The sequence below is a fragment of the Marmota marmota genome, unplaced genomic scaffold, assembly GCF_001458135.2.
Source record: "Marmota marmota marmota unplaced genomic scaffold, marMar, whole genome shotgun sequence".
NCBI lineage: Eukaryota > Metazoa > Chordata > Mammalia > Rodentia > Sciuridae > Marmota > Marmota marmota.
The window spans coordinates 1327661-1352756 of NW_026000153.1; the positions used below are offsets into that span (position 1 = coordinate 1327661).

Below are 25096 nucleotides of genomic sequence, written 5' to 3' on the forward strand. Positions count from 1 at the left end.
AGTTCCGGGAGCCGGAACTCGGCCGCTCCGTGCTCGGTGTATGATCTGATAAGAGCAGGCTCCAAGAAGCAGTTTCCGTGGGTTATTTAGCACTGAGCCTGAGTAATCTGTCTGCAAGCCGCAGGCGAATGGCAGCCTGAAATTACCTGTTCTATGGCTGAATGAGCTGCGGTCAGTCGAAAACAGGGATGGTGACGTCAGCTCTCCAAGATGGTGGCTGCTGGCCTCCTCTGTGGTCTGACCGGTGTGGAGAACCGAATTGGACCGCTTCCTTCCCCTGTCTCGAACCCAGAATTCAGCACTGAGTATGGTGCTTGCACGGCTGGCAGAAACTGCAGCGCTGTATCCCTGCGTGGCTATCTCCTCGTTTCCCAGCACGCGCTGCAGACTCTAGCCGCGGGACGATTTGCTGAATAAGCAGTGTTACCCTCCGTGCGACAAATCTCTCACGTTTGAGTCCCTGTAGCCGATCCTCGTGCGATGGAAATCCTTCCTCCAGGTTCCGGAGCACCCCACTATTGCTGGAAATTCCTAACAAGATAGCCTTTAGCCGTCCTGACTCATCATTCTCCCACACAGTGACGCGGCACACGGGGGCAATGCACTCCCCTCGCCGCCATCTTCCCAATCCAAGTGATCTTTAATTTCTTAATTTATAAATTTATAATGAATGTCAATGAAATATGGTTGGACAAATAACCCCATACCCCCAGTTTCTTGGTTTATATCCAGCAACTTCATGCTGAAGGCCAGTTTGTTAAGCTGGTCAGGCCTTTTTCCTTTGGCCATTCACTCATTTACCCTGAATTTATTAGCATCCTAACATGCCCCAAATCATGGGTGACAAATATAAAGCTATGACCAAAAGGAACAGAGACCGTGTCCTCAGGAAACTCTTATTTTAGTGTGGATATATAGTCTGTAAGTCCATAGTGTATATGGTTATATTGGGTATCTAATTTCTCTAGGCATGGTTGGGAATATTTTCTTTTTCTTTGAAGAGAACTATAAAACTTCACTGAGAGAATTTTGACAGTCAAGTTTCCAACATAAGAATAGTCTGTATGGTTTCATCTTGTCTTCTTTTAAGCCTATGGTAGCTCTTCTCCTGCCTAGGGCATTTTAGAATAGTCTAAACTAGTATCCACTTCTGCTTATAATCTAGACCATCTCCATTCTCATGCCGGGTCTTTAGTTGATCCAGTTCCCCCGGATGTGCTTGTAGCTCAAGGTCTTCAACTGCAGGGTCTCCTTTATCTTCTTTCTCTTGACCATATGTGTCATCCTGACTTTCAGTTGGTGGTTCCTCTTGTCAGTGTTGTACATCACTGGGCTGTTGCGCAACCACAGGCTCATTAGGCCAGAAGAGTCTTTTAATCTCTTCATCCTCTAGATTGAGATCTGGATCTTATTTGCTTGCTCATTCCTTCACATAGCTAAGTCCAGTGAAACCATCAATACCCTAGGAAGGATTCGCACAGCAGCCGATCAGAAGGTGCCAAGGGGAAGATTTCTTAGAAGAGGCAACAGTTAAATTGAGACTGATGAGGGGACAGTCAAATGAAATCATTCATTCATTTAATAAATGTTTGTTGAATAAAGTAAGATACTTTGGTAGGTTGTGAACATACAACAGTAAACAAAGCAGACAAGATTAATAAGTGAGTTATATAGTATGATAGTGATAAGTACCATGCAGAAAAATAAAGCAGGGGAAGTGTGTGTGTGTGTGTGTGTGTGTGTGTGTGTGTATGGGGGAGGGAAAGAGAAAGAGAGAGGGATTGTATGTGTGAACATGTGATACTGTTTGATATTTTAGAAAGGATGGTAAGTGAAGGCCTCTCTGAGAAGGTGACATCTCATTAAACACCTAAGGTAAAGTAGACACCATGCAGCTATTGGCAGAAACAGCACTTCAGGTAAAGGCAACAGCAAGTACAAGGGCCCTGAGGCAAGAGTCTGCCTGAGTGTTGGTGGAACAGCCATGAAGCTGGGGTGTCTGGAGCAAGGTCATGGTGTTGGAGGAAAGACAAAATAGAGTTAAACTCAAGTAACAGGGGCCACCTTGTGGTCAGACTTGGATTTTCTTCTAACTTTGTGGAAGGCTGTTGAGGGTTTTAAGAGTGATATGGTAGGAATTAATAGTTGTTTGGGGAAGATGCTTTATGGGAAAGCAAGTCAGAGATAATATAAAAAAAGCTTATATAGAACTTAATTCTTCATTTTGGAATTAACTTAATTATGATCTTCTGAATCTGGAGAAATTTATAAAGTTCCCCATCAGGTATTGGGTCTTAGGGGAATTTTGTTTGCCCTATGATGGTGACTCTTGCCCCAATTCCCAAATAGACAAAAACCACTTGTTATGTAAACTGACAGAGAAAAAAATTAGTCTCAATAAAATGGTGGGTCCTGAATACTTATTGGACAAATACTGTGTTCTCTCTCAAATACATAATGTAAATACCCTTTACAAATAGTCCTTTTGCAGTTTGCTGGGGTAAAATGATAGGGAACCTTCCTCTAGCTGGAGTGGCCAAGCCCCATCCCTGTGGGGTACAGGTGATTCTTCAGCACATGGTAGGTTGGTACCAGGATGTAAGAGAAAGTCTGCACTTCTGCTGTGTTAAGGAACTGTCTATGGTGGTTGCCCAGCCTCTGACTGTCAGTGCTCCCCATCTTTCTGTTTTCCTGCACAGCTGTTTTTAGAAAAATGACAAAATTTGTTTATAATGCTGAGTCCATGGTCTTCTATTGGACAGCAGCCAGGCCAACAATCAGGGGACTTCTGAGCCTACCCAGAACAGAATCCAGCTCAAAATTGGTGGTCAAGGCTTGAGTGGAGATTAAGGGAGCAGGAGTTACTTTGGATCAAGACCCATGACCCTTGTGTAGTGCCCTGTTAATTGGGGAATCTTGTGAAATCCCACAGAGAGCAGAAGGGTGTCACTATAGTGATAGAGATTGAATTTTCTGACGGCACCTCGTGGGTGATGTTCAGAGCAGCCTCTATTTGATTTACAGAACTGTAGAAATATGACATTTTAAAACTCTTTCAAGTGTTCCAGAATCGTATCCACGCCCACTACAGTTGCACGGTCATCTGGGCAAGGCTGCATGGGTTTCTATTTAAAAGCCACAAAGTTCAGCAGTCACCTCGGGGGCATGCCCAGATGGCTGTGCCTTGCCAGGTTCCTGGGGCTCAGCACACATCATGGGGCTGAAATGCTGCCAAAGGCACTCCTTTGTTTTGAAAATGATGGGAATAGTCAGAGGCTCTGGGTCTCTTTGCTTCCCAAAAAACACAGGCAGCACAACCCTGCTGTTGGCTGCCGTACTGTCACTGGGGAGGCATGGTTCAGACGTGGCAGAATGAAACGACGTTTGCACAGCCCTTCAGGGTTTTCATACAGTGCCTCAGTGGGTTCTTGTATTAAGAAGAGAGAGGGAAGGTTTATTATTATCAGCCAACTTTTATTGATGAGGAAGCTGAAGCTCACGGAAACTGAGATGTGTTCCAGATCGCACAGCTCTCCAGTGTCAGAGCAAGTGCAAAAACCCATCACACTCACCGTGACTCATCTCTGTCCTCTGGGTCAGCATTTCTTCTTGACACAACTTTATGCCTCAGATAACTGAGGCACAGAAAGAGTCATTAACTTGCTTGAGTTCACAACATTCAGATTCAAACTGGACTCCTGACTCCAGAGAATATGCTGTTAATAAAGCAATTCTATTGAAGGAGGTAGCATGGCATGCGCTGACATTTTTTTTTAAAGTGTGTATCTGTAACAGAGAAATGGAAAGTTGTGTATCCCCAAATCTGCTTGTTTGAGAGAATCTCACAGTATCTGAGGAATAGGCTGTGTTCTGTGCTCCATTCTATAGATGATCAGTAAGTCAGCTTTGGTTACATATGATTTATAAGCCAAAGAGAGCAAAATTGGAGTGGTGGGAAAGAAATAATGGGGAATACAGGAATATAAAAGTCATATTGAAGATGCAAAATTTTTAATAAAATATTTGTATTTTTTTCTCCCCAAAGCAATGCATATTCATTGTATAAAAGATAGAAAACATAGGACTAGGGATGTAGTGCAGAGGTAGAGTGCTTGTCTAGCATGCATAAGGCCCTGGTTCAATCTCCAATACTGTATTAAAAAAAAAAGACAACATGGATTTATGACAATAGAGGAGGAAAATTAATCCTAAATCCTACCATCCAGGAAAAAAAGAACCCTGTTAATTTGGTGCATATATTTCCATCTCTCTTTTGTATGAATATTTAAAAGCTACCAGCATTTTTGAGGCCCTTGATAAATGTGGCCAAGCCTCCTTCCCTAAAACCTGTAGCATTTGCATTTTAGTCCTCAGTAAATGAGAGTTCCTCGCCACTTTTTCTTCACCAATTCCAACTGGGTCAATTTGGTCGACAAATAGAACATCTCTATTTAATTGAGAGAATCTCACGGTATCTGAGGAATCTATTTAATATTTCTTGCCACACCTTTTAAGATATTTAGAAAAAAAAGAAAATAACATTTTATTCTTGTTCAGTTTAGCTCCTTGCCCCACCCTCTCTGATCACTTTCCAGCTGCGGGAGGCTTTCAATTGAGAACATCTTCACTCAGGTTTTGAACTTGATCAAGAATCTGAAAGACTCTTCCTGTATTTCCATGCATGGTTATACATTAGAACCAGTGGGGAAGAACAAAAAACAAACAACAACAACAAAACAAAACTCCCCAAACCAGTGGGGAACTTTAAGCCTATGCTCTGGCTGCACCCTGGGCCAGTTAAATTAGACTCTCCAGGGAGGAGGGCAGACCTCAGTTTTTTCTAAAGTTCTCTATGTGGTCTAGAGAAAGTGCTAGATCAGCACAAAGGTGATTCAATCGAGGCTGGCCTTTCTGTGAAGTGTCCTGAGTGTGCACCATGAACTTCTGTGGTTTACTCTGGAGATGAAATCTTTGTCGGTCCCCCTAGCACTCAGTATGGAACCCCAAGCTGTGTTTCCCAGATTAGTTCAGGATTCTCTCAAACTACCAGATTTGGGGTCACAGGACTCTCCATTTCTCTGCAGACACACAGACAAAAATTTAAAAAAAAAAAGTACATTCACTTCATCTACAGTGTTTCTGCTATTTCTGTCTATATAAGATTAGGTATTTATACCCCAATTTGGGGACAAAAATACTTCATAGGGTTGTTGAAATGACTAGGTGAGCTGATACATGGTGAGTGCTTTTCTTGAACCTGGTGTACTTACCTGATCACTCCTGGCTCTGGTTTCCTGAGGCACTCTGTCTTTGGAGTAGCTCTGACAGTTTCTGGACAGTCAGAGGTAGTGCGGTGGTCAGGCCTGGTGTGAAGTGCTTGCAGGCCAATGTAGAGGCATCTGCCTGTATATATTTCTGCTGTGGCATCTGTCTGCCATCGCTGTATTCATAAGCACTCATGGACATAGGCCTGAACATGTCTCTCTTCCAGGCACTGGCTACACCTTGATAATATTTTTCTTTTGAACTTCTTTTTATAGATAACAAGCAGATGCAAGAACCTGAGTTTTGTCTGTATAGTCTTTCCTCCCAGAACATGATGCAATTATTGGGTGTCAGCTTCTTTGTCTAGTTACCATCCAGTCACGCCTCATTTGGGTCACCTTGAGTGGATGTTGCATTCTGTTTTTGGACAATTCCTAAGTGTTTATCAATAGTTGGTTGATGTAATCACTTAAATGTCCCTGTCCTCCCTAATCACAAAACTCAAGCAGAATGCAGGTTTTTCTACCATTTGATTTGAACTGTGGCTTCACTAACTTTGGAAATAAATTCTCTTTTCTGAGCCCTCAGTTACTTCATACACAATGATCATAATAGTACTTATCCTATTGTTTCTTTTTCCTCTTTTTGGGGAGCAACACTTAAATAAGATAAATGTTATTATTTATTTGAATTATTACAACTGGAAATGTTTAGGAAAAGCAGAGTGAAGATTTTATATATATCAGATAAATAGGGCAGCTTCTCTTACTAATATGACAAAGTTCAAGAAAAGTTTAAAAAATTCTATCTAGTTAAATTGGCAAAGCATGTAATGGATAATGCAGATTTGATTGGAGAAGAAAGGTGGATTATTGGGGAGACTGAGGGACAGAGTTTTAGAAACTGAGGACAAATATACTTTTTAAAAAAGCATCCAACTTTGTGAAGGATTCCTCAGGGTCCCTGTGAAATGAGAATAGAATAAATCAGATGACGTGGGTGATGGGATATTGTTGTGTGACAGTTTGTGGAGGTATTTTTCTTTGCCACGAGACCCTGTGCCAGTAATGATGGAACTGTAAAACAGTTGAGAGCTGGGTGCCACCCTGTGGCTCCAACACACAAACAAAGGGAACCTAAATCAAAAATTAAAAGTTTTTCAAATAATTAAGTTACCATGTTAGTCAGTTTTTCATTGCTGTGATAAAATTCCTGAGATAATTAACTTAAAAGGAGGAAAGGGGGCTGGGGATGTGGCTCAAGCAGTAGCGCGCTCGCCTGGCATGCGTGCGGCCCGGGTTCGATCCTCAGCACCACATACAAACAAAGATGTTGTGTCCGCCGATAACTAAAAAATAAAAAAATATTAAAAATTCTCTCTCTCTCCCTCTCTCACTCTCTCTTAAAAAAAAAAAGAGGAAAGGTTTATTTTGGCTCATGGTTTCAGAGGTTACAGTCATGGTCAGTTGGCTCTTGCTTTGCACCTTGTGGCGAGGCATTACATCATGGTGGGGAGTGTTTGGTGGAGCAGAGTTGCTCTCCTTATGGTGGCTGGGATACAGAGAGGAAGGGGCCAAGGTCCCAATATCCCCTTCAAGGACGTGAACCCCAAATGCTAATTTTATTCCACTTGAGGCTCCATCTCCTAAAAATCCACCACCTCTATGTAGCACCACAAGCTAGCAACCAAACCTTTAGCATTCAAAGTTTTGGGGATGTATCTAATCCAAACCGTAATGAAGTGTTCTCAGAAGAACAGTCTTCTGAGAGGGCTGGAGAAGGAAACACTTTTCCTCCTGGAAAGAAACACAAAGAATCTCACATTGATGAGAATTTACATATAGAAAATCCAACTGTCAAAGTTTGAGAAATGGGAAATGTACGTCCATGCATGGCATGAAAAGGCACAGCCCAAAATGACCTTTTAAGGTGGTCTATAAGCACCCTTTGAGTATGACCTCTTTGATGTACTCAAAGATCCATTTTCCTCTTGGATAGGCAGTATTGTAGAACATATAAACTGAAAAATAAAGTTTAGAAGTGATGAAAACTGAACACTGACCAAAACTAAGATCAATAGTGTTTAAAGTTATAAAGTGAGAATCCAAGGGAAAAGGAGGAGAGAAGTTACTGAACAAAGTGAGGCATGCTTATATTTTAATTTACTTAATGTAGGGAATGCTAAACAGTAGAAGTCATTTAAATTGAAGTTGTTTAAATTAAGAAGTGATTCACAGGTGGAGTAAATAGCTTCTGTAAAAGACCCATTTGGGACTTTAATAGTACCATCATTTGAAAGTTCATGTCCCCTCAAAATTTGTAATTCTAATATTCAAGGTGATGATGAGAAGATGAGAGTCTTCAGGAGGTGATTAGGAGATGAGGACTTTGCCCTTATAACATACAGACCCAAGGAGCCCGTTGGCCCCTTCCGCCATTTCCACACTGAGAAAGTTGGACCAGAAAGTTGGGCCTTTACTAGACACTAAATTTTCTGGTGCCTTGATCTTGGAATTCCCAAACTCCAGAACTATGAGCAATAAATTTTCCTTGTTTACAAACTACCCAATCTCTGGTATTTTGTTCTACCAGCCTAAATGGACTAAGACAGAAAAATTGGTAGAGAAGTGTGTGTGTTCCCCTAACAAATAACTAAAAGCACAGAATTGGCTTTGGAACTGAGAGGCTGGAAGGTAAAGCTAGAAGAATTTGCAGGTACATGGTAGAAAATGCTCACACTGCAGTAAACAGAGAACTAAGAGTGATTCTTGTAAGGGATCAGAAAGAAGGAGGAAAGCTTGAAGGAAAGTTTTAATCTTCGAGAATGTCTAAATGGTCATGAACAGAAAGTTGGTAGGAAGCCAAAAAAAAAAAAAGCACCTAGATTGCAAGAAATTTTCCCTAGGAGTATGGGACCCAGTCAGAAAATGGCCACAAAGAGCCCCTGCTAGGGCAGTGCTCATGGAGTCATGGGAGCAGGGTACCCTGAGACCCAGACATCAAAGAGCTACCAGTATACAGCTCCCGCTCAGGACAGCTGTGATGTGGACCATGCCCAGAAAAGTCATGGGGATGGGACCACCTGGAGCCTTGGAGGCTGAATCTCTGCAAGGCAAAGCTTCAGCAGGGAGCGGGAGGCGGGGTGGAGGTGGGGTTTATCCCATCCCAGTCTGGAAGGTGGGATCTTCACTCAATGGACCAGGACAGCATCAAATCAAAGGTTACTCTTGAGCCTTAAGATTTAATGTTGTTCACCCTGTTGGATTTTAGACATACTTGGGTGCTACTGCTATTTTCCTGTTTCTCCTTTTTGGAATGGAAATGTCTATCCGATGCCTGTCTCACCATCATGGAAAGCACACACACGCTTGATTTCATAGGTTCACAGCTGGAGAGAAATTTGTCTCAGGATGAGTTATATTTTGAGTCTCACCCAATTCTGATTTAGATATCGGACTTAGACTTTAAAGTTCATACTAGAGTGTATAATAAATGAAGTTAATACTTTGGAATCTACTGAACTGAAATGAACGTTTTCTGCATGAGAGGACATGAATTTTGGAGGCTCAGGAGTGAAATGCAATGATTGGAATATGTTTTTCCCAAAAATAAAACGTTGAAATCCTAACCCTATCATCGTGATGATATTAAGAGGAGGAACTTTTGGAAGGTGATTAGGTCATGAAGGTAGAACCCTCATAAATAGGACTAGTGCCCTTATAAAAGAAGCTCAAGGAAGCTCACTTGCTCCCGACACCATGTAAGGATACAGTGAAAGGACACTACCTATTACTGAGAGAGCAGGCTGTCATTGGAGGTTCTCTCTGAATCTGCTAATGCCTTGATCTTGGACTTCTCAATCTCAAGAACTGTGAGCAATTAATTTGTTTTTTTTTTTTAAATAAGCTATCTACTTTATGGTATTTTCTTATAGCATTCCAAACAGACTAAATTAGGCAGGATGCTGGCCCAACTATGAGCCTGGTGGATTTTTGGTCTTGTGACTTAAAGCACCAATGAAAGCCATTCTGGGAAGCCAGGGAGCTTTTGTGTAAATTTGATGAAGCAATATTTTTGGAGATTAAAAGCATGGTAATAACTCTCTGGTGAACTAATATAAAACTCTCCCCCTCTCCACTCTCTGTCACCTAATTCCTCTCCAGTACTGAGGTAAAAGGTCTGTAGAATTTACATTTGTCTGGCATATATCTTCTAGATAAATATTGGAGTAATATTGTAGTAGTAAATATTGGAGTCAAATGGTATCTCCTATGACCTATTGTAATGTTAGTAGTAAATATTGGAGTCAGATGGTATCTCCTATGACCTGTTGCTTTCCCTACAAGATAAGGAAAGTTTGTAAGAAACTTTGATTGTTGAAGAATGATTTTAGGGTTTGAGGTGAGATAGCCTTCTGGAGGCAGGATCTGAAGGGGCTTGGGTGTGACAGGTCTCTGGGAAATTTCTCCATCAGACCCCTGGGCATATTTCTGTCAATAGGGAGTCAGTTCTTACAATGCTGGCTTTATAGCGCAGTCACCCTCACTCCAAGCTATTCTTGAGTTTTGGGGATGACAATAGACTCTTCTGAGGGCATTTCATCTGAGTTCTCAGAAATCATCATCTTTATCTCACTTTTAACCACTATTGAAGTAAGGATTATGGGATGCCTTCTCAGCCCCTCTTAGATCAAATGGAGAATTGCCCTGGTCTGCAAAATGGCTGTCACTATTTTGAGTTAACTTGGACCCTTCAAGGTCTGAAAAACATCTGAGAACACTTTCCAAGGCTGGCTGAGATTCCTTACTGTATTTATGAACAAGTGTGTCTCAAGAGGTCACTGAGGGAAGACCAGTTCTCCTCAGAGCCAATGCTCCTGAAGTTTCTTCTACCTCAGTATCAGAGGATTGGTTTTAAGGACTCTCTGAGGATATCAATACCCACACATGCTCAAGTCCCATATGTAAAATGGTATCATCATATTTGCATATAATCTACATATATCCTCCTATATACTTTGTCATCTCTAGATTACTTATACCACCCAAAACAAGGAAAATGCTATGTAAGTAGTTCTTCTCCTGCAGTGTTTAGGGAGTAATGAAAAGAAAAACAAAAAGGTCACAGTGCAGGTATTTTTTTTCTGAATATTTTTAATTCAATGTTGGTTGGACCTGCTGATGCAGAGCCCTGGGAAACAGAAGGCCAATTGTACTGGTGGAGAGTACTCACTCATCTTCCTCAACAACAAAAACATGTTAGTATTCTCAGATTTGTTTGTTAATATGCTCTTTAATTACATCAGTACAGGATCCACTGTGTTTTGTATTTATTTGTTAGGGTTGCCATAACAAAATATCACAAACTGGGTGACTTTAAACAACAGAAATATCCTCAAAGTTCTAGAGGCTGAAAGTCCAAGATCAAGGTATTGCCAGGTTTTGGTTTCTCCTGGGGCATTGGTTTGCAGATGACTATCTTCTTGCTGTGTCCTCATACTGTTTTTTCTCTCTGTGCACACAACTCTGGTATATCTTGTGTGTCTAGATTACTTTCTCTTATAAGGACACCAACTAGTTTGGATTAAGTTTCACTCAAATGGCCACATTTTAATGCAGTTATCTCTTTAAAGGGCCTATCTCCAAATATAGTCACATTTTAAGGTACTGGGGTTTAAGGCTTCAATGCATGAATTTGGGGGCACACAATTCAGCTGATTGCAGTCACTTTTTTTTTCTTTTTCTGATATTGGGGATTGAACCCAAGAGTCCTTTACCACTGAGGCACACCACCCCCAACCCTTCTTAAAAAATGTTTTGAACTTAGGGTCTCACTAAGTTGCTCAGGCTGCCCTTGAAGTTGGGATCCTCCTGCCTCAGCCTCCTGAGTGGCTGGGATTACAGGTGTGCACCACTGTACCAGACAGCCTTTTTTTTTTTTTTATTCACAGTGGGAGGAGTCATTTTATGTTTTATAACAGAAAAGGCATGGGTCCCATCCTAAGTCATTATGGGGAGGAAGAGTTCCCTGAAGAGGTTTGGAGGTTTGATTACTAGGGCCCTGCAAGACAAATGGCAAGAGCCAGATGAAGTTCGCGTATTGGGAAAACCCTTTCATCCACATCTTTTAGAGGAAAGGCAATAGTCTAAATCAAACACCAGTTTTTGTGTATCTGGAAGCTGTTTAGTTTAACACCCTGCTTTGTAGTCTGCTTGGGTCCCAGGTGCAGCTGCAGAGCCTGGCATTGCCTGGGGCACCATCTAACATTGAGCGTCTGCCTTTGGCAACTTGCACTTTGTTGGCAGCTGAGCTGTCTGCCAGCAGCTCCCAAAGCCCAGAGAAGCACATATATCTTAATTACAATGGAGGACGCATGGAGGGGCACATAGGCTGGGGCCAGTGGATCCCAGAAGGCACATCTTTTGGAAAAATATCTGTGTAATCTGTTTTGCTGACCTTGAATACTTCCTCTCTGAGAGAGAAAACAGAATAATGACACGTATTTCTTTTTAAAGTTATTGTCTGGGTCTCAACACCCCTGCCTCTCATAGTATTTTGTTTGACAACGAAAAACCAGGGGGTTGCATTAAAATTCTTGTGCTTTCTGTCTAATTGCTGGCTGGGGTGTGATTTCAGTAAAAGGGGCATGGTGATTGTCCTGGATATTCATGTGGTGTCATTAACATTACTTCCAGGGTCGAAGTCTATCTAGCAGCAGGAGAAAGTGATACTTAATTGGATTTTTGCAATCTTAGAGGCGACAACTGCTCTTTTCTTAGAAGCTGTATATTGAGTTCAGAGTTGAACCAGCTCAACCCCAGCGCTACATCTACCTATTAACTTCACAGGCAGTTAAATAGAGGAATATAAAACCGCATGACTAACTGTGCTCATGGCAGCTGAAAACCAGATAAGGCAATCTTGAAATCCTTTATTTCAGCATATTGTGGGCGCTAAATAAATTTTCAGTGATAAATAAGTCTGCAAAATTTCCCTTTGTCCACAGTCCTCTCAATGCTCCCTGCTCCCTGTGGAAAAAAAAGCTATTATTTATTAATTGGAAAAAATCTTAAGAAGGTGATTTTGGAAGGCCTTAATAGGAGGAGTTGTCAAAAGAAACTTGAGAGGATAGGCATTGGGGAGGCAGAGGAGAGAATAAGCAGCATTCCTGACCATTAATGGTAGCCATGGGCCACAGGCCTTGAGCCCATGGATCAGTGGTTTTCAACCCTGCTAACCATTCCTGTCTACCTACCTGCCTACCTTATGTATCACAGGAATTAAATAAACAGGGAAACTAAAAACAAAACAAAAGACATTTTAAAAACAGGCATTGACCAGTGTGTTTGAAGGGCCTATTGCTGAGAGCTGAGCAAAATCCCTTTCTCAGATAGACTCCTGAGTTGGGCAGGGGCACTCAGGAAAGGTGTGGCCTTAAGACATCATCCACGAACAACCAACTTCTTGCTTGTCATTCAGATTTCTTTATTTTAAATGAATTAGGTCCTCGGATATAGAGTCAGAGGGCGAGGCAATTTTCTCCTCAAAGAGTGGCAGCAAAGGAAAGCTGAAATGCATTAATCATAAATGAGTCAATTAATTACAGCTCTCCTTCCCCTGTGGGGTCAGTGTTGGCAAGAGTAGGACCCAAGTTATTTAGGGAATTAGACACCGAAGATGCCCTTTATAGAGCCAATTATGTGCAAAGAAATTACTCTATCAGATGACAATACACTATTCTCTTGGAACACGTGGGGAAGGGTGTCTTTTTGTCATGGATTAATCCCTATGCAGTTTTCCGTGATAATTAAAGCCATTTAACTATGCGTGGAAAAGTAGAGGTTTCTTCTGGCACTTATTCTTTGGATATACCGATGCTGCATGCTTGGAAAATCTGTGTTTGTGGGGTTTTGTTTTGCTGAGTGATATGCTGATGTTTGAATAGGTTTCAGAGTTGTGACAGAAACTCCCAGAATCTCCTGCAGAGGCCTGGATAGCAGGTTAGTGGTGTAAATCACTCCCCTGGCCCTGGCCTGCCATTCCCCCTAGAAGAATAGGAGGGTGGAAAGTCTTACAAACAGGTTTCAGAGATCATACTGTTCTTTTGTAAATGCCTGGGGCATGAAATGCCTTTGCTCTGCATGGTAACAGGTAGTTATGTGAGTTGGTAGCAACCAGGGCTTGAGGAGTGCCCAGGAAGCAGCATATTGGGACACTAGGATCCCCACCTTCCCTCATGTTCTTAGTTCATCACTAGCCCCTTTCTCTCTGGTCCTTAGTGTCCCATATCCTCAGCTCCACCTGAGGCCTTACCAGAGTGGGAAGAAGGGAATGGGTCAGATGCTCATTGTGACATGGTTTATAGTACTGAAGATCTGGAAATATCCAGCATCCCTCCAAAAAGGAGAGCTTAAAGGTTTTCATGCAGACTTCTCAGCAAGAACACTGGACAGCAGCTAGAAAAGAATCAGATGGAGCTGTGGCTCCTGATATGGAGAATTTCCTATGTATACTGTAAAAGGAAAAAAAGTCATAGAATTAGAGACATAGTGTTTAACACATTTATATAAAACAGACACAAACAAAATGGCATTTCCAATTGTTCAAATATATGAAATTGCCATTTTAAATTTTTTTATTTGTTCTAATTAGTTATACATGACAGTAGAATACATTTATGCATTTTGATATGTCATACATAAATGGAGTATAATTTCTCATTTTTCTGATTCTACATGTAGAATCATATTGGTGATGCAGTCATATTATGTACATAAGGTAATAATGTCTGTTTCATTTGACTATCCTTCCTACTCCCATACCCCCTCCCCTCCCTTCATTCCCCTCTATCTAATCTAAAGTAACTCTATTCTTCCCTAGCCTCCTACCCCTTATTGTGAATTAACATCCACATATCAGAGAAAACTTTATGCCTTTGGTCTTTGGGGATTGGCTTATTTTGCTTTGCATGATATTATCCAGCTCCATCCATTTACCAGTAAATGCCATAATTTCATTCTTCTTTAAAGCTAAGTAAAGGTCAAAAATGGTCAGTCACTGACAATTTCCTGTAGTTTAACTCACATTTTTCCTATGTGAACCCCTCTTTTTTGTATGTGTTATATATACTATACATAGTGGTGGGATTCAGGGTTACATATTTGTACATGCATACAATATAACAATATAATTTGGCCAATATCATTCCTCAGTATTTCCCCTTTCCTTCTCCTCTCCCTTCCCCTCTTCCCCTGGCCCCTTTCCTCTACTCTTCTGATCTCCTTTTGATTTTGGTATTTTCATGAGATCCCACAATAACCTTTCTTTTCCTTTCTAGCTTCCACATATGAGAGAAAAACATATGACTCTTGATTTTCTGAGTTTGGCTTATTTTATTTAACATAATGTTCTTAAGTTTCATCCATTTTCCTGCATATGACATAATTTCATTTTTTTATGGCTGAATAAAACTTCATGGTGTGTGTGTGTGTGTGAGTGAATATGTATAAAATAACATATTTTCGTTTTCCATTCCTCCACTGATGGACACCTAGGCTGATTCCATGGTTTTGCTATTGTGAATTGTGCTGCTATAAACATGGATATGCATGTATCTCTGTAGTATGATGACGTTAATTCTTCAGGAGGAGTGGTATAGCTAGATCACATGATGGTTCCATGCTTAGTGTTTTGAGAAACCTCCATACTGATTTACATAGTGGTTGTACTAATTTACAATTCCATCAACAGTGTAAAAGTGTACTATTGACATTTTGGGTCACATAACTATTTAGGTGTGTGTGGGGTCTGTTATGTGCATTGTAGGATGCTTGGCAGTATCTGTGGCCTGTGCTCACTAGATGCTAGTATCATTTCCAAGTGGTAACATCCAAAATTATCTCACAACATTGACAAATGTATGCTGCAGGGCAAAATCCTAATCTCTACTTTGTAAACCATTTACTTAACTTGTTATATGTAAATACAAAACGATGTGGAAAAAAAATGTATGCCAAACAGATCTATTAGTTCCTTCTGGAGATTGTTTCAGCTCTAGCTTATCTATATTGTCTTAAATTATTCTACAATGAGATTACATTTATGTGTTACCTGTGTAATGAAAACAACAAAACAGAACAGAACCCAGGATTGTGTGTAACTGGGAGGGGCGACTTGGGCCTCAGAGAAGACAGTGGGAGGCAGCAGGTGAAACTCTACTGCCCGCTGCCTCAGATAGAAGCATGTTCTGTGCATCGACACTGGAGTTTTTGGTAAGGCCATTAGTGGATTTACTTGAATGCCTTTATCTCTTTGGAGTAGAGGAAGAATATTTGAGACTTACATTGCTTTAGGAAGCCAGCAAGTCTGGAGTGGGAAGTTTCGAAAGCCCTGGGCAACAAACAGAGGCATTGCTGAGAGGCCTGCCTTTCCAGCATCACTGTGGGGAGCCGTGAGGGCATGGAGAAGCCCCTCAGGAGATGATTTCAGAGGATAGTGTCTGTTTTATTGCGCAGTGAAAAATAGCTTTTATAGTGGGTATGTGCCAATTTACATATAACGGTCATGATAGGCCAGAGGTGACACACAACATATCAGCTTACAGAAGTCCAGATACCAAGAGTTCAGGAACTGCCACGTAGGCTGACCTTGCACCAACAGGGGAATAACTTCTTGTTAAAGGAGCAAGGAAATTGTGCTTGCCAGTGTTCTGACAGCACTTTGTCCCAAAACATAGTGTTCTGTGTTAGGACTTCCCTGCTCTACAATGAGCAAAATGAGCATTCCTCCATGAAGGTCCAAGGTCAGGCCCTGCAACAAGGCATGAGAAATGCCACCCAATATACAGATATACTAAAGGTCCAACACATTAGAGAGCTGACAGGAAGGTAAGCCCACTCCACTAGGTTGGGGTGGGTATCAAATTTGAGGCAGGAAGGGAATGTGGGGCTGGGAGGAGAAAATAAGCAGAATGAAAACTAAAGGAAATAGTGTGTATAGAAGTGCATGAATGGTCACCTAGAATGAATGTTTTCCATCTGGGACAGTGGTTCTCAAACCTGGCTACACATCAGAGTCAACTAGGGAAAATGAAGAGAAATCAATTTCCAGATCCCTCTTCAGACTGAGTCAGCATCATTGAGTAAGGGGTTGACAAATCTGGAATTTTCAGTAAAGATTGCACTTTGGGAAACTGCTTTGTGATAGATTTGTGTATTTTATGGTTCAACTGGAAAGGCTGAGGGAAAGTAATACATGGGTCCCGGTATTTCCCAGATGATTCCATGTTCTGCTTTCTCAATGCCCCCATGTGATCCCATAACCTAGGAGAGAGGTGATAATGATCTGAGTGGAATATTGGGTTGGTTGTGAAATGGTGATCTTTATAAATTTCATTTTTAAAAGTTTTGAAAAGAAACTAAATTTACTAAGTCAAAATGAGCTTATGTTCTTACTTAAAATTAGTTTTTTGAGATACTAGAAGAATAACTTTAAACATGATTTGTCTATGGACAAAATTTATGAGAGAATCAAAAACGAGTGAGTCATTCAGAGGAGGAATAGAGAGGTTCATTGAGAGACAGATGTGTAAACCACTCCTGGGGCTTAGGGAAGGATCCCATCAGAGCTGTGAAGGAGATAGAAGCATGTACTCTGTCAATGAGAGGGACAGTGAGCAGCCATGTGAAACTTAACCAAGACCCACACGTGGAAGCTTTACATATTTGGACCACTACTACTCACTAATCTGTTAAACTTTTATTTCAATTTAGCATGTAGATAGCCAGAACATTTGGAAAAAACCTAGGCTCCTAAATTTCCACCCCGCAGATTTTTTATGATGAAAAATCTCAAAGAAAAACTTAAATTGCAAACATCCACATATGCTAAAATGTAGATTCAACAATTGATAACATTTTTTTCCATATTTGCTGTATCTTTCTGCATTATTTTGAACATAATTTATAAACTTCATAACACTTCATCTCTAAATATTTTAAGCCTAAAATAAGGACTAGAAGTAAGGACTCTATTTCTATAATCATCTTACTTTAGGAAGGTAACAATAATTTTATAATATTACTAAATCAGATCTCAGATCCAAATTTCCACTTATTTATTCCACAGTGAAATATATAGAGGAGCTTACAGCTGCTTCTTGCTCCCCTAGCCCTTTTATTTCCTGAAAACTAGAAGTTAAGTCCAGGAGCTTGACTGATAGGTTCAGACTAAAAGCTTTGGTGAGAATATTTAATAGATGCATTTTTAAAAATTTATCACATTAGCTTTTCTAAGTGTTTTTTTTATTTTTAAAGTTTTGAAGGAAAGTAGAAATATATTCAGTGCCTCGAGGCAAAGATGTATTTTGTGATATCAGGCTCCTTCTAGTACAAAACATTAGGTACTGAAAGCCAGTGTCTTGTTATACTCTCTCAAGTGTTTGTTTATTCCCACTCTAGATGCAGAAAACATTGCTGGATTTGAACTGGGCCACAGAGGGATGGATAAATTTCAAAGTGTACTGGGCATCATCAGGAAATCAGAGTGATAGGGAAACCCCCACCTTGAGTCCTCAATACAGAAAGTGGGAAGGACTAGAAGAGATTAGAAGGAAAACCGTATCAATAACTGCTAGAGAAGACTGCTTGTAGGGATTTGATAATTAAGCAAACCATCCTTCACTGTGAGTTTTGATCAACTTAAGAATCATAATTGTCACACACAAGTGGAGTGTCCCAACAGGTTGAGGATGATATCTGATTTGTGGAAGAGAAACATCACTACTTATGTTCCACTTCCTTTCTAACATGTAGAAGCAGACCAGGCAAAACTCTTCAGCTGCCCTGGCTGCTAGAGGGAGGCTGTATTAGGGTTCTCCAGAGAAATAAAACCAATAGGGGAGAGAAGGGGAGCAATGAGATTATAAGGAATTGCTCATGAGATTCAGAAGTATCAAAATTTGCTGTCTCGAAGCCAGAGAACCAGAAGAACTGATGGTATAGTTTAAGTTCAAAACCTGGCAGACTTAGGGCGCCCAAAAGCCAGTGTTTCAGTTTCAGTCCAGAAGCCGGGGAACTCTGCAGTCCCATCTGAAGACAACCAGACAGAAGGAGTCCCCCTCTTGTGGGAAAGTCGGCCTATTTGTTCTATTCAGGCCTTCAACTGATAGGAGGAGGGCCACCTATATTAGAGAGGACAATCTGTTCACTCACTCTACCAATTCAAATGTTAATCTCATCTAGAAAGTCTCACAGATAACAACTAAATTGTTTGACCAAATATCTGGGTACACCATGATCCAGTCAGGTTGATGCAAAAAACATTAACCATTACAGAAGTTAAATCTGCTCAGTTCAGGAAGGATATTGGGCAGAAAGCCCCACTTTCATTATCTCCTCTTTTAATGTATGAAGCAACCAGCATGAGGGCCCAGAGGGTGTCTGAAGAGAGGAGTTCCATGTATCACCTGGGTATACTGAGCCCTAGTACATGATGTATGTACCAATATAAATGTAATACATGGTACATAATACATGTGTGATATCTTGAATATTGCCACATAAAAGAAGTTGACCTGAACTAACTCTAATGACAAAAACTGATTGGGGTGGGATTCAACCTAGATCAAGGTACAATACTAAGATATAGAAGTAAGCAAAAAAATTACTTTCTGCTGTTTTTCCTGCATGGATGAATGATGAACATCTATCCAATTTTGTAGTACAAAGTCATAAGCTCTCTTAAATTATAATGAACATTAATAACATACAGAATTGATTTAGATTTGGATAAGTTTGGTCCCATCCACATTTTTTTTTTTTTAAAGCCTGCCTTACGTGATAGACTGAATCATTGTTAGGAAAGTTCACATGTAGGCAATTTTAAGATACCTGGGATTTCACCTGTTGGAAACAATTAACTGCCCAGGACATTTAGTTTATGGGTAGAATATATTTTAACACAGGTGATAACACCACCGCCAGTTTGTGAGATACTATTAAAAGATTTTAAACGGCCTTTTAATGAAAGCTGTCTCTGTTACTTAAACTAGTCTTCTACCTGAGTTGTGACTTTAAAGCAAAGCAAGACAAAACAAAACAAAACCCTCACCCTGACTGGACTTTCCCTAAATACCCATTAAACACCTATGAAAACACAGGGTTAATGTAATTATTTAGTATACTCCTATGAAGTGCAAATCTCCCTGCCAGTTTTTAGAGATGCAGATGGTCAGTACAGTCCCTTCCTTAAGCTGATCATGATCTAATCTGCAATTTTCTAAAAGTTAGGAATGAGAGTTGACCGTATTCTGTTCCAGGAGAAATTTCTGTTGCTTCTGTTGATAGTGGGACAGGATTAAGGAACTGTAGCCATGCCGTCTCTGGTACTACTGTTCCTCTAATAATGCAACATCACTAGGGATTATTTGGAAGTGACCCTTTGTTCACCATCCCTGAGTCTTCCCCATGAACATTCTAGAAGCTGAAGAGTCAGGCAGCAGCTTCTCTCCAAACAAAAACTGCTTCTGGAGGTGGCTGGGAGATATCTCTCTTCCATATTATTTCAGTTTATCACATTGATTATCTACTGTTGAATAGGCACCTTGCTAGGTATTGATCTCTTAGCTGCAGAGGACAGTTTAATAGAGGAGACAAGTATTTAAACTAACAAATGGAGTATAAGTGTATACATAAGAGAGGTAGTAGAGACTAGTCCTGTATGAATGAGGGGCTAGCCAGGAAAGCCTTCATAGAGGAAGGGACCACCCAGAAGAAGTTTGAAGAAATACCTGGAGTTTTATAAATGTGTCATGCATGACAGGTCATCTAGCCAGCATAGGAAGTATGTGACAAACCAGTCATCATACAGGAAGATATGATGTCTGCATTCTGAGTGACAGTCTTTCTTTTAAGGTTGAAGTTTCCACATGCAATGTGGCAGGAAATGGAAGGCACTGTTGAGAACTCAGGAGTGAAGTTGTTAAAAGGTAGAACTTTTTCTTCCATCACTTTTCTCATTAAAGAGGACTAGTCCACAGGTGGCTTGAGTTTCCCTGGGAACTGCATTTTCTTCCTTATGATGAGGTAATTGTGGGGTGGGTCCCCTGTTTGGTTTGATAAAGGACCCTGTTTGACCTGCTTAGTAAGAACTCAGAGTTGTGCATGTCTACCTGCTCTTGGCTTTATAGTTGATTGATTATTCTTCCAGTTCTAGAAGGACAGTAAGTAGGTCATGGAGAGTACAACTTACAGTCTCTCTTCCAATATGGGCTCTGGATGGGTCCTGGTTAAAAATACATAAATGAACAACTGACAGAACAGTTCTTATAGCACCAAAGAAGAGAGGTGACATTTTAAAGACTTGGGTAAAAACAACAACCACACCTATTTACCATAAGAATCAGAAGAAGAATTTAGAAGACATTTGTTTGATGGTTTTTATGAAAATACAAGAGAAATCACCACTGTGAACAATATGGTTTAGGAAGGGGTTTATTGAAACAAACAAACAAACCAAACAAAACAACAGTTGTAGAATAAAAATCCATATTGAAGACAAAGAAAATTACATGTACAAATATATTTTCCAGGAAGAATACATAGGTGGCACATTATCTAAAAATCTTAAGGGTATGCAAGTGTCATATAAGTAAACTATAGTAGTCGTTTTGAAATGCTTTTAAAAAGCTCTGGATCCTTTTCTTTAATGAGAGCATACATAAACCCTGGCTATGTAAAGATGATGAAAAGAATCTGGTTGGAAGATAGGAAACCTTTTCACTACACTTTCATCCTTGCCTAAACAGTGTATCCTGAATAGGTTCTCTAGAATTCCCATTAAAGTTTCTTTAAAACACTGAAAACCTATGAGATAGAGGCTAAAATTGAGGCACTCCCAGAATACATGGCAAAATATTGAAAATGATGAGAGATGAGTGAGATGGATGAGTGACCACAAAAATCTAGCCCATGAATAATAAATTTTGCTAGAGGCTAATACATGATTAATTGAGGTAGAATTAATTTGTGATGCAAGTCGTGGTAGAAGAAAACTCCTTATTTAAGCAAGCAAATCTGAATTTAAAGGTCGAGAAAGATCTTGCATTCCAGACAAGATTAAGAGATCTGTGATTGTATATATTATGTTGAAATTTTTGAATTTCAAGGATAAATAAAATTATTGGTCATATTTTATATGCTCAACACTCAACATTATCATGCTCTACAAGAAGGTGAAAAATACAAACATACCTTCATTCAGCAATAAGATGAGGAAGCTGGGGATCATGCTTCAACTGGTTTACACAAATGTAATACAAAGTCGTAGAGTTTAGATTTAAGACAGGGAGATAAGAAGATAAAACAAGTTACCTAGGAAGGAAACAATTTCAGGTAAGACTTTTTGGTCATCCAGAACATAGAAAAAATTGGAGGAATGTCCTCAACAGTGCTTCTTAACATTGTTATCAGAATTGCTGTTGGAGCTCTATGAAAGTCACAGATGAGGAGTCCCAGCCTAGACCAAGCAAACCTGGAAGCAGGATCATATTGCCAGTGTTGAGATTTGCTCCTCTCCAGGATTTGTCAGGAAAAAAGGGAGATTTTTACAAAATTCTTCTCCCCCCACCCTAAATTTGTATGTGAAAACATTAAGTTGGCACTTGCATACCCCATATCCTTAAGATTTTTTTTTAAAAAAATCAATATTCCTTTATTTTTTTAGTTGCAGATGGACACAATACCTTTATTTCTTTTATGTGGTGCTGAGGATCGAACCCAGTGCCTCACGCATGCTGGGCAAGCACTCTACCACTAAGCTACAGCCCCAGCCCATCCTTAAGATTTTTAGAAAATGTGCCGCCTATGTATATTTCCTGGAAAATATATTTGTATATGTCCATCAGTTCATTGAAAGTTGAACATATATTAAATTATAAATGATATAATAATAATAATAATAATAATAATAATAATAGAGACAACAAAACCAAATGAGCAGAAATAATTGGTGTGCTACTAACTGGTGTAACTATGCTTGCAAAGTTGAATGTAAAAACTTTTAAAAATTATGGAAGAGAATGAAATTAAATTAATGAAGACCTAGAAAATTTAAAGGACACAGAGAAACTAAAATAACTCAATTCCTTGCATTCTGTAGTAGTAAACAGAAAGTGGTTTCATTCTTGATCTATAGAAATACAGGATTACAAAAGTTTTTGGAAAGTATAAAAGAAATCATGAATAGAAATTAATTAATAGAATTTAAATTAGGGTACACTTATATCAGTGTAAAAAACCCAAACTGAAGTGCGTTGAAGAGAGAATGAGAGGAAGTTCAGATAAGAAGCACAGATGATTTTTCCAAAGATGTCTAATGTGAAAATAAGCAGAAACCCAAGCAGTAGCTGAAGGAAGACCCTCCTCAAGGGAGGGATTTTCTTATGTTGTTATGGATAGATGCTAGTAGGAATATGTATTAGTTCGTTTTCTGTTGTTATTAAGGAAACACCTGAGGCTGATTCTGTAGCAAAGACAGAAGTCTATTTAATTCACAGTTTGGGAGGCTGAAAGTCCAAGATGAGGTGGCTTCATCTATTTGGCCTCTAGTGAGAGCTTCATGGCCAATGGCATCAAGTAGCAGGAACATGTGCAGAAGAGATCACATGGCCAGACAGGAGACCAGAGATTCAGGGGCTTGCTCTTTCTATAACAACTTATTTGTTGGAACTAACTGGGGTCATTTGAGAACTACATTAGTCCCTTCCAAGGGCAGCACTCTCAATGACCTAACTACATTGCACCAGGTATCACTTCTTAAAGGTCCATCTCAACACTGCTATACAGAGGACCTTTGGGGGACACTCAAACCATAGCAGAATATGACAGGAAAGATGCAATTGGAAAGAAGAAACCAATAATGTAATAAAGAAAGAAGACAATGATTGGTGTAAAGTCCTTAAGGAGGTGAGAAGTGATGGGACTCAGGACATACGTAGAGGGGTTACTCTAGATGGGAGTATAGTCAGATTATTTATTGTTACAAGAATAAAGGTATACTATGTGGCTGTAATAATGATTAGATCCATGCCCTTAGGCTATTACTTAACCTTAAAATTTTTTAAAGTTGATTATGGTAAAAACAACTGAATTCCTTGTCATAGTAAAAAACAAAAGTTGTTTGATCCTTGATCTATTCTCTTTACAGATTCTTAAATGCATATTGAAATATTGTGATTATAGGTGCAATGTAATACAGCAGATTTCTAGAACTTATTCATCTTGCCTTACTGAAACATTGTGCCTTTTGAATAGGAATGCCCCATTTCCCCAATTTCTCCTTGCAGCTGAGACTCTGCTCTCTGCTCCTCTAAGTTCAACTATTACAGAGCCCTCATTATAAATGGAGTCAAGCAATATTTTCCTTTCTGTTCCTGGTTTATTTCACTTTGTATAGTGGCCTTAAGTTCCATCTATGTTGTCACATATTGCAAGTGGGTTTGGTAAAGGGAGAAAGGGGCCAGACTGGATGTTTGCAAGGGAGTGTTCAGAGTACTGACTCACAGAATTCAATGCTATACAATACAATAAAATGGTAATGAAACTGCCTTGGGCAAATTTGATAAGGAAGAAACACAAAGAAATGAGAAATAGTATATGATAATAGACACTGAGGATAACATGACCATTTACTGAGGATATTTAGATAATGCTGATAGCAGGCCTGCCCTGGCCCCTGGGGACTCAACCCCCAGTTCTTTGTTATGAATGTCAATGTGGCCAGCTCACAAGGCCATGACCCCTGTTTATCTGCCTGGAGCATATGTGTCTCTCGGGAACATCTTGACCTGTTCGAGCCTCCTGATAGGGGACGGTGACGTGATGGTAACCCAAGGACGCAGTTATTACTCTCCCCTCCTCACTTTTGAGTAATTTCCCGCAGCTGTTAAAAAGATATATAAGGGGAACAAATTTGGCAATAAAGCGCGCACACGCTCCCTCCTGGATGAAGAACCTTGGTGTCCTGTGTATTTTTAACCCCGCCGTCCCTCGCCGGACTCGGCTCCGTTAGCCGGACGCGGCATCTGGAGGCTCCCACCGAGATCCGGAAAGTAGGGGTAAGCGTACGGGGGCTCACCTTCTAAAGGTAGAAGGGGGAGGATTGGTTTAAAGGTAATTTAAAGAGACAGGGTACGTACCATGGGTAACTCAACAGCGAAGGTTCGTCTGGCCAACGAACTAAAAGAGCTGTTAAATACACAAGGAACAGGAATAAAAACTAAGACTGCAACCGAATTCGTTGAAGTTATAGCCCAGGCTTGTCCTTGGTTTCTGACAGGAAGCTTTCTCAATAACAATGATTGGGATTTGGTTTGGCAACAGCTTCGCAGGGCTGTGTTGTCTGGAGGGGATTTTTTGTTGTGGAAAAGTGAAAATCAAGAGAGGTGTCGCGAGCTAGCCCGAGTCAATCAGGACGCCGGCTTCCCACGGCGTAACCTCGAAATGTTAACAGGCTCGGGACAATATGCTGTCATAAATCAGCAAATTAATTATGATCCTGGGGGTCTATGCTCAGATAGCCTCAGCTGCGGTCCATGCCTGGAAAGCCCTGCCCGTTTCTAAGACTGAAGCAAAAATTTCCAAGATCTCTCAAGGGCCCTCTGAACCTTATTCTGACTTTATAGCCCGCCTAATGCAGGCGGCTGGAAAAAATATTCCCTAATCTGGAACAGGCTATGCCACTTATTAGACAACTGGCATATGAAAACGCTAACACTTACTGCCAAAATGCTATTAAGTCCTCCCGGGCCAAAAGTATAGATGACATGATTCGA

At 40.3% G+C, this 25096-nt stretch overlaps 1 long non-coding RNA gene across 1 annotated transcript; it reads right to left on the minus strand.

Annotated features, from left to right (window-relative positions):
* Positions 1-4795: 4795 nt before the first annotated feature.
* Positions 4796-24943, minus strand: LOC125611485. Its single transcript, XR_007341644.1, has 3 exons — positions 24450-24943; positions 12720-12725; positions 4796-4807 (listed from the first exon to the last, which is right to left on the minus strand). It is a non-coding gene; the product is annotated as an uncharacterized LOC125611485 (long non-coding RNA).
* Positions 24944-25096: the final 153 nt, after the last annotated feature.